The sequence below is a fragment of the Acipenser ruthenus genome, chromosome 43 (genome assembly GCF_902713425.1).
Source record: "Acipenser ruthenus chromosome 43, fAciRut3.2 maternal haplotype, whole genome shotgun sequence".
In the NCBI taxonomy this organism is placed as follows: domain Eukaryota; kingdom Metazoa; phylum Chordata; class Actinopteri; order Acipenseriformes; family Acipenseridae; genus Acipenser; species Acipenser ruthenus.
This window is the reverse complement of record NC_081231.1, coordinates 6,607,297-6,618,307: the sequence shown is the minus strand read 5'-3', so window position 1 is coordinate 6,618,307 and position 11,011 is coordinate 6,607,297. Positions and strand designations below refer to the sequence as shown.

Here is an 11,011-nt window from a genome sequence, read left to right as displayed (position 1 = left end):
TACATTCACGGTTTGGCATTTCTTTCTTTTTGTTTCTATTTTTACTCCCTGTGTCGGGACGGCTCTGTTTCTTAACGTTGTTGATGTTTTTAACCTGGTGGATTCGGATGCTTGCATCCTCTCACTGCTCTGCCTAGTGAAAGGGCTAAATCCCACCAGAACTGAGCAGCTACGAAATTACTGTGTTAGACCCAATTAGATTCATATTGAATATAAACTCAATGGGAACGCACGGCGCACTGAGGAATAAGCATGTATGTCTGTGTTAATCACTTTATACAAATATTGCTCTTGATGACCCTCGTGTCTTTTTATTTTATTTTGTTTTTGCTGCAGACGCCATAAACTGAAAGCGTTTGTTTCTGTTGTTTTGACAGAAGGTATTTATAGTGAGTCGCGCCCCAGCCCAGAGTGAGCAGAGCTGGCCTTTGTCCTCCAGGGGGCAGTAACTCTCCTGCACATACATTCGCTTTCCAGGTCGAAACACACATTACAGCAAACACGCCTTTTCATTTGAACACATCTGGCGCTGCACTGGGTTAAAGGAATATCTCTGTTTGTCAAACACACGCTTTCACACAGCGTTGCACTTCCTCGCCACCTGGAGGGTGAAACTGTCCCCGCCCCTCCACTGGCCTTTTTCTTGTTGGTAACCAATCAGCTGCTGCCTCCCCTATTGACCGACATGCTTTCAGCCAGTAACCTCGAAGACACTGCTGAGGTGAGCGAGGAAGAGAAGTTGTAACAGACTGCCAGAGAATATTTTATTATTTGTTTCTTGGCAGGCACCCTTATCCAGTTCGACTTAAAGTTGTTACAAAGTATCACATTCAAGATAATAGCAAGTTCAAATGAGAGAAAATAAAAAACACAGTAAATAATTATGTTTTGGAGTGATTTCGACTAAGAGCAGTTAAATTTACAAAGATCTGGTTATAAGAGTAAATTCCATTAAGAGCAAGTAGTCAGTACAATAAATAGAGAAGAACAATTTCAAATAAGCAATTACAAAAAAATGTGAATACGGTTACCTTTAAGAGTAAAATTAAGAGATACAGAAAATATAATTGGGCATTTCCACGCTAACGAGGTGCACCTGTGTAACACAAAGATTAAACATAAAGCTCATGGTTTTGTTGCTTGCACACAATTATGAGATGCCTATTTCCATGGCGACGTTGTGAGGGTGTGCCGAGTGGCTGATGTTAAACAGGGAGGAGGCACAACCACAGAGGTCAGGTATCAACCTCCAGCCCTCCCAGAGCTCCTCATACTCACCTCTTTGATACCTTATCTCAGGGAGGTCCCTCCCCCAGCAAAACCATTACTGTGCAAATACCCATAATAATTAAATACATAAATCCATTATTATTTACTCAATAAGAATGCTTTACTTCACATTCATTTCAATATACACTCAATCTTACCCTAAAATTTACCATTATTAAAATAGGATTCAGCAAATTCAACATTCCCTCTATGGAAAAGGTAAGCCGAGTCCTGAAAGAACAGCGCATATCCAGCATGAGCCTCAGGAGTGCGTTCCCCTTCCCATACAGACAACAGCCTGCCACAGAGAACAAGCAGACATGCATCACCTGAGCGCCTTCAATCCAATGGTGAGCACCATGTCTATCACTGATTGTTAATCTTCAAAATCACAACTCCTGTATGTAGAAGCATTTTCATTAGCAAAGAATACTGAAAATATACAAGTTCACTTTACCAGCAGTGTGCACCCCGCTACCCAAAATGATATATCACACTCAAAAAAACAACAAATGTATAAATACAGATTTCATTCTTATGCCATTCCCCGATCCCCGACAAGCAGACACACACACAGATTGAATAAGCCTTCAGTTATGAGGTAGTTTTATCTGTCCATTAACAGAAAGAAAGTGAATCAGTTTTTAAGTTTGCAGTTTCGGTTTTTGAAGCTAGTGTGGGTAGAGAACCGCTTTCTGGCTGAGTGAAGTTTAAACAGCGTGTCTTACTACAGTCAGAGAGAGAATTAGGGTAGGGTGAGGGAAGGGGCCCCCCTTAAGGATAATTCATATCTGTCATATAAACAAATGTACATTTCAACCCTTTTTATGTTCTAAATAAACTCATATGCAGCCTCCATATCTGAGTATAAGCAGGTGTCTCTAGTGATATCATAAATGCACAAAAAAACAAAAATCACATTTGAGAAAGGGGGCTGCTTACCCCCACATGCCACTCCAATATATGTTCACTCAAAAACACATCTCTCAAACATTTGAACTATACACTTCCATGTCCAGAAAAAAATTTCTTCAACTTAATTTTTTCAGACAAAATTATCTACACTATATTTCCAGTGTGGGATATCCTATTTTAATATTTAATCTCAAAGAAATCAAGCTGCAACTTGTCAATTTACTCAAACATTTACACATGTGTTAAGTTTCAATTAGCATGGAAATGCCCATGTATACACACACACACACACACACATGCATATTGTAAATGTAGCCTACCTGCAGAGGTTTACTTTTCACACTTTTAACACACAGAGCCAGACACAGAAAGGTACTTTAGCACTTTTATTATTTACAAAAACAAAGAAAACAAAACAAAAACCAAACTCCTTTTCGGAGCACTAACTAAAACTTCCTCCTGCAACTAACAATGGCTGGACAGCTAAGCCGTTTACCAGCCATACCAAGCCCCTTTTTAAACACACAGTTCACACACAGTACCTTCTTCAGGGCTCTTCAGCAGCTGGCTTGTGCTTCTTCAGCCAGTCTGCCTACGGCTGCTACTCCATCAGCCCTGACTGCAGGGCTTCTCCTGCTCTTATGCAGGGCTTAATTGGTCTCAGGTGCTTCCCATTTCCTCTGCAAACCTGTTGCCTTCTGGGTAATGTAGTCCTGCCGGTTCCTCCAGGACTACATTTGTTCCTCTTCCTCCCCCTACTCTGTCACAATATATATTTGTGTATGTATGTATTGCACTTTGCTCTTCATTGCTATTCATTTAATAGCAGTACTATATGTGTCCAGGTTTATGCTGCAGTAGGGGGTTCACTCAATTGCAGGAAGGTTCACATCATTTCATGGAGTTTTGCTTCAGGTTATACCAGTGCAGATTCATTCTTTTTAATCTACACATTTGTTTTTGTGTTGCATTTTATTGTATGTGGAAAACACTGTAGACACAATAAAAGGAGTAATGCAGTGGTGCCCCTCGATGTGCTAACCTCTAGAATCACCGCTGTGCAGGGCTTTGAGGTTGTGTTACTGGTAATATGTAGGCCTGGTGATTTCTTTTGTTGTTTTTATTTATCTTTGAAAGTCACCTTCTGGTACCATTTCACTGTGACAGACACGTTTACTGTAAAAGATAAGACCCCATTATTAACACATACCATTAATAATAATGAAACAGATCTGTTAACACGATAGCAACCTAAACTAAAGCTTTAACAGTATAGCAAATAAAGACTAACACTTGCAAGACAATAGCATTTATCTTTACCATGAAGCCTCCCACTTCACACTTCAGAATTGGGTACACACACAGACGCACACTCTTTATTCCTAACTTCAATACATAATAAACTTGACGTGTACTTTCGGCTGCTGAAATGCAGGTGAGCCTGCATCCTGTTGACAGTGCTATGGCAGGTGAATCAGTCCCAGTGTGGATCTACACCCTATTGACAGTGCTATGGCAGGTGAATCAGTCCCAGTGTGGCTCTACACCCTATTGACAGTGCTATGGCAGGTGAGTCAGTCCCAGTGTGGCTCTACACCCTATTGACAGTGCTATGGCAGGTGAGTCAGTCCCAGTGTGGCTCTACACCCTATTGACAGTGCTATAGCAGGGGTTCCTATTCTTTCCCATCCTCTGTCCATACAGACAGACAACACAAACACACACACTCTGACATACACACACACTGTGTCAGTGCTATAACACAGTGTCTGGGTATTACTAGCTTCAGTACCCCAGGATTTTCAATTAGGTTTAAAGTATGTGGCATACATACAAGGAGAGGGAGAGTGGGAGAGGGGTGTCCCCGTCCCACTTGGACATTTTTGAAAAAGGGATTAAAATGATATTTAATCCCAACACAGTGTGTTACGGGACTCCAGTATACAGAAAGGAAACAAAAGCAGTTTATTTTATGCAGTTACATCGACTTTAAATGCTTCAGCAATCTAGTACAGAGAGAACAAAATACAGTTCCATTAGTCTCTGAGGGCAGAGGCACACAAAGACACACAGAAGCACACAAGACACACAGAGACACTCATAGGCACTGGAACAGATGGTCTTCTATCGCTGCTCCTCTTCTACGGCTGCTCACTAACCTATTCCTCACTCACTTCTTACACACCCTCTCACTACGTGACCTTGTGATCTAAACTCCTTCTTCAGCTTACTTTACAACTTATTCACAGCTTATTTTACAGCCTATTTTACGATCCTCCATCCTATCTCCTCAGGACACTGTTGATAGTTTCTGTGATTAACGTCTATTTCCCTGAGATATGGTGCAGTTGTTTCATATCCTCCTCTAGCTCTCATTCATTTCTTTTCAGGGAGTTGGTTACTAGGCATTGCTATCTCGAGCTTCTTTTGAGAACAGAGACCACATGTGTAACCTCTCCTTCTCTCTTCAAACCCTAACCCTAACCTCTCCTTCTCTCTTCAAACCCTAACCCTAACCTCTCCTTTTCTCTTCAAACCCTAACCCTAACCTCTCCTTCTCTCTTCTAACCCTAACCACTCCTTCTCTCTTCTAACCCTAACCTCTCCCTCTCTCTTCAAACCCTAACCCTAACCTCTCCTTCTCTCTTCAAACCCTAACCCTAACCTCTCCTTCTCTCTTCTAACCCTAACCTCTCCTTCTCTCTTCTAACCCTAACCTCTCCTTCTCTCTTCAAACCCTAACCTCTCCTTCTCTCTTCAAACCCTAACCTCTCCTTCTCTCTTCAAACCCTAACCTCTCCTTCTCTCTTCTAACCCTAACCTCTCCTTCTCTCTTCAAACCCTAACCCTAACCTCTCCTTCTCTCTTCTAACCCTAACCTCTCCTTCTCTCTTCAAACCCTAACCCTAACCTCTCCTTCTCTCTTCTAACCCTAACCTCTCCTTCTCTCTTCTAATCCAAGCCCTAACCTCTCCTTCTCTCTTCAAACCCTAACCCAAAGCGTTTTTGTACACTTTCCTACCTATACCACTGGTTAGAGAAAGCGTCGGTTCTCCTAGTGGCCCCCAAGTGGCCCAGGAGAGTCTGGTTTTCAACCCTGTGCCAGCTGTTGCACGGCCAGCCCTGGGAGAATCCACTTTGCTTGGATTTCCTCAGTCAGGCGAAAGGCTCTCTTTGGCACCCGGAACCGGGCAGGTTCCGGCTATGGGTCTGACCCCTAAAAGGGGCCGCTGGTTAACCCTAGGGCTATCAGATGCGGTTGTGGGTACGTTGCAGTGCACTAGGGCAGACTCCACTAGGTCTCTGTACACCTATAAGCGGAGCTATTTCCAAGCTTGGTGTCTGGCTGGAAGCCATGACCCAATATCTTTCCCTATGCCATGCTGCTAGGTCACCATCCACTTTGAAGGTGTATTTAGAGACTATCTCTGCTTGCCATGCCCCCATAGATTTGGTGTCTCCGGGTGCACATTTCTTGGAGCCTTAATATTGTACTGGAGGCTCTCACGAAGGCCCAGTTTGATGCAATACACTCCATAGAGCTGAAATACCTGTCTATGAAGACAGACTTCCTCTTGGCTATCACCTCCGCTAAGCGGGTCAGTCAGCTGCAGGCACTGTCTGTGCACAGCTCCTGCATGCGTATTTGGGAGGATGGCATCAGAGTGTCTCTGCACACCAACCCTGCTTTCCTCCCCAAGGTGATCACAGCCTTCCACATTAATCCATCTGTGGAACTGGAGTCCTTCAATCCACCCCTGTTTGTTTCAACAGAAGATGAAAGATTGAATTTCCTCTGCCCAGTGTGGGCATTGAGATGCTACGTGCATAGGACAAGAGCTCTGTGTCAGTCTGACCAGCTCTTAGTCTGTCACGGACCCCAGGACAGCCCTTCTCTAAGCAACATCTTTCATATTGAATTGTGGATACAGTCTCGACTGCGTATAATAGTGCTGGCTTGCCCCCATCTGGTAGGGTAGCCGCACACTCCACTAGAGGGTTGGCTACATCTTGGGCCGTCTTCAGAGGGGCCTCGATGTCTGATATTTGTACTGTGGCTAGCTGGGCTACGCCGCATACCTTCTCCAGGTTCTACTGTCTTAATAATCATGACCATGAAACATAAATATAAGTAATTGCTATTACAATAGAGAGCAAGGATTTAACATATTGCTCATTCTTCACTAAAGTTAGATCTTTTTAAAAGTGATTCTATTATTTGTAATGTTAAACTGCAGTTACAGTGTGATTTTATGCAGCACTGGTTTTTGTTGTGAATGAATGCAGGCACGTTCCTCCTTATTCTATGAGTGATGCGGTTTGCTCAGAATTCCACCTGCGGTCAGGTAGTCTTCACTCGAGCTTCATCCCAGCCGTGGACACTTCGTGGGTGTTTATCGGTGTTTATAGTTCAGGCACCTCATACAGAAAAGTGTTTTGTGAACTGTTTGTAAAACATGTAAACAATAAAAGCACACCTAACTTTTTTTGGGGGATTTGAGTGCATGTTCGTGTTTTGGTCTCTGTGTGTGTTCAGAAGTCAAAGCCTCCTTCCTGGCTTTAGAGAAGAGAGTGCCGTGCCTGTGTTGTTATGATTTGCTGAAATAAAGTTGCTGAATGTAATCAGACTGCAGCCAGTTGATTTTATCATCTCGTCATTCAAACCGCAGACTAGTTGCTATTGTGGTTACTGTGTTGACACTGACAGCAAACACTATTCCCTTCCACGCACCTGGACTCACAGGGCCCTCTGGTGGTCCTTTAAGGAGAGTACACCTGTGGCAACTTTAGGTGAAATGCAGGACAGCGCTCCCTAGTGGTCATGATGGGAATGAGGACCCATTTTTAGACCCTGGCAGCCCCAGTAGACTAAGTGAGGTCATTTCTACAGAGGAGAGAAAAACTCAAAATGAACACAAAAATGCGTAACAGTACCAGATATGTGACCTTAAAGTGACGTAGTCTGGTTCATGACAGGAGGCGCTTTGAATAAAGGTCATGAACAGCAAATTCATTTAGGAGTGTAGACAACAAACAGCTAATATAGATCCATTCAACCAGCACCCAGTCTCCTGAACCACACTGTATAGAAAGGGATCCATCGCTATAGAGCATTCTTGTCAGGGGACTGCAGTCTCTGTGAAAATAGTAATAATAATAAAAAAGATGCCATAGATTGAGATTGAAACTTTATTGAAATAAATCAGCAAAAATACATTCAGAAATACAGAGTAGTAGAGTATCATTGCCATGCACAACCCTTCATACAATACAATGACATGAATCACATATTTTCTTTGGTATAGCTCGTGTGATTTCTATGTGTTTGCATGAGATGAACATGTTTCATGAATGCATGGATTTGCCCCCCTCCCCTCTGCTCCCCATACACTATAATGAGAAATAAAACTGAGTCAGTGACCCTGTTATTTTTAGTTTTTACAGTAATGTAAATTAAATATCAGAAAAAATAAGACATTTCCATTGAAATCATAAGCTGTAGCAAACCACCCTACTCATAGCCTTAATGATTCACCCCATGTTGCATTGCACCCTGCAGACTGCACATATATTTCTGTGTGATAATGCAGACCTATTTAAAGACCATAGGGGGCGCCACAGTGCTAGTATATGCTGTAGCTTCACTTGCATTGCGACAGGCTCCAGTCCTGGAGGGCTTTTCCTCCAGATAGAAACGCAGCCATGGTTGGAACGCAGACCTGGACTGGAAGGGACCAGCTTGCTGAGCTGCACTAGGACAACTCGTCTCACTTACCAGACAGAGACTCAGAGTGACCCAGGCTAGAGCTGCCCATGTCATTGCACTGGAGGATCATGTGAAAAAGAGAACTGTCCTTCATCTGCCATCTACCTTAGCCCTGTCCTCCTGATAAGCAATTCAACAGCTGTATCCTGGCTGCTGTTTGTAATGTACTGCAGCATCAAGACCTTCCAGGTGATTGTATCATTATACAGGAGCTTGCTCCCTTCCTCCCTCAGTAAATGTGTTTGTGGTGCCCTCTATGGGATTTAATAGTACACTGCAAGTTGTACATTCATTCTGTAAATCCATGCTCTGCCATGCCATGGTGAAGAGGCCTGTTACTCTGTTAGCACTCTGAATATATTCTTTACAAGGTGAAAGAAACTTGCACCAGTAACTAATGTAACCTCTATTAGAATCATTTACTACATTAAAACACACACACCTCACCTTAATATAAATATGTGCTGCACCAGTAAATAATTGAATATATATTTAAATTACCATTAAATTAAAACACACACCCCATCACCTTACTATAAATATGTGCGGCACCAGTAAATAATTGAACATATATTTAAATTATCATTAAATTAAAACACACACACAACCCATCACCTTAATATAAACCAGTGCTGCACCAGTAGATAATGTCAGATTAATATAAACAGTAGATAATGTCAGATTAATATAAACCAGTAGATAATGTCAGATTAATATAAACAGTAGATAATGTCAGATTAATATAAACAGTAGATAATGTCAGAGTAATATAAACCAGTAGATAATGTCAGAGTAATATAAACCAGTAGATAATGTCAGAGTAATATAAACCAGTAAATAATGTCAGAGTAATATAAACCAGTAGATAATGTCAGAGTAATATAAACCAGTAGATAATGTCAGAGTAATATAAACCAGTAGATAATGTCAGAGTAATATAAACCGTAGATAATGTCAGAGTAATATAAACCAGTAGATAATGTCAGAGTAATATAAACCAGTAGATAATGTCAGATTAATATAAACCAGTAGATAATGTCAGAGTAATATAAACCAGTAGATAATGTCAGAGTAATATAAACCAGTAGATAATGTCAGAGTAATATAAACCAGTAGATAATGTCAGATTAATGTAAACCAGTAGATAATGTCAGATTAATGTAAACCAGTAGATAATGTCAGATTAATATAAGACAGTGCTGCTCTGAAAGCCCACGCTTGTCATTGTGGGCGCTGGTATCTCACGGCTTGAAGTACTTCTTCTTCTCCTCCTCCTCCTCCTCTTCCTCCTTGTGGAATATCTCCCCGTCTTGTTTTCTCCAGCGCAGATTAACGTCGTCCATTGGAATGTTCTTGGAGAGGTGCTCCCGAATCTGAAACAGCAACACAAGAAACACAGTGTTATCAAGGAGCACCACATCTCTCTGTGCATCTATCAGGGAAACGAGAGGAAACTAGAAGGAACTAAAGAGAAGCAAAGTCAACGTGAGATTAGCTCATCAGTGTCACACGAAGCCCAGTACACAGGAAGCAGTGTCAGTTTGGATTTCTGAAAGGGAGTGTCACCTACCTGCTCTAAAATGGCTTCGCTGACTTTGGGGTCCTCAAGATTCACTCCTTGGGGTACGTTTAGTTTGACCCTTGCTGTTGCCATGTTATCTGTGCAGACAAACAGAAGAGTTCACACAGCCATTAAATAAACCCCATGTAAAACAATAAGACCTCACGTAGTGTGTAATGTGAACGGGAGCAGCGTTCCCTTTTTAGATTCTGAGAAATGTGCCGTTTTAACTGAGATCAATTATCAGTGAGGAACCTTCGACGACGCACTAACCCTTTGAATGTATTCATTTTGTTGCATTATACAATTTTGAAATATAATTTAATTAAAAAAAAAACTGCCTTTGTTTAATATTGCTAATTACAGCTTTATTAAAACACAAGTAGCATAGAAATAAATAAAGTAAACAATCATTAAACACACAATTCATATTCCTTCCATACTCCAGGAAAGCCAGCCTTGAACGCAGTGTCTTAGACCTCAGTTTTCAGTATAGTGAATGCAGTGTCTTAGACCTCAGTTTTCAGTATAGTGAATGCAGTGTCTTAGACCTCAGTTTTCAGCATAGTGAATGCAGTGTCTTAGACCTCGGTTATCAGCATAGTGAATGCAGTGTCTTAGACCTCAGTATAGTGAATGCAGTGTCTTAGACCTCAGTTTTCAGTATAGTGAATGCATGCTTTGCCATTGTTGCCGTCTTATTTGCTTTCTTGTTTCCTCTACATGTTTATGACTGGCAATATGATCTTTTAATGGGATTGACTCATACATGATCAACGGCAGCAAAACTTGAATAGTGTCCCACCATCCTCATAGAGATAATCAGATTTTGTTTCAGCTCTGTCTTTCACTGAAACATTGCTTTTTTTCTTCGTTGGTGCAGCTGTCATGTTGAGTTTCAGCAGCAGAGACACGCGAGTGAAGTCACCTAAACTCAACTTGCAAACAAATGCACGTGGTATGTCGTCTTCAATCACTACACTGTACTGTACGTTACATTTTTACCAGTTTCTAAACGCTTGATATGATGGTATTTCTGAAATGCTTATTTTTTAAAAGGGAAATAAAACAAAACTGTACTTACCTTGAGAGACCGGAGTGGAAGGGGGCCTCGAGGATTCTGCTTCTGTAACAAGAAAGAGAGAAAAAAAGAAAGTTTATAACAAAGCCAGATTCCTGCAGTGGTTCTGAATCTACTGAAGTGATTACACTGCATACCTTGAGAGACCGGAGTGGAAGGGGGGCTTGTGGGGTCTGAATCTGTAAAGAAAACACACAACAACAAGATTTAGTGTTTCCTGTTTCAAGTGTATTGTTCAAATGCATTTCAATGAAACTGTGTCTATGCTGCTATCTCCACCAGGGCAATGCTGACAATGACATGGTTTATTGTTTTCAAATAAATATAATAAATAGACAGTAAGAATGTATATCACAGCACACGTCTCTCCTGGGTATAACAATGAGGGGTAGCTGCTCCCTCTCACACTCTTAATGAC

At 41.5% G+C, this 11,011-nt stretch overlaps 1 long non-coding RNA gene across 1 annotated transcript; it reads right to left on the bottom strand.

Annotated features, from left to right (window-relative positions):
* Nucleotides 1-8,918: 8,918 nt before the first annotated feature.
* Nucleotides 8,919-10,633, bottom strand: LOC131709406 (uncharacterized). Its single transcript, XR_009311510.1, has 3 exons — nucleotides 10,597-10,633; nucleotides 9,522-9,610; nucleotides 8,919-9,324 (listed from the first exon to the last, which is right to left on the bottom strand). It is a non-coding gene; the product is annotated as an uncharacterized LOC131709406 (long non-coding RNA).
* Between the last annotated feature and the right edge of the window lie 378 nt (nucleotides 10,634-11,011).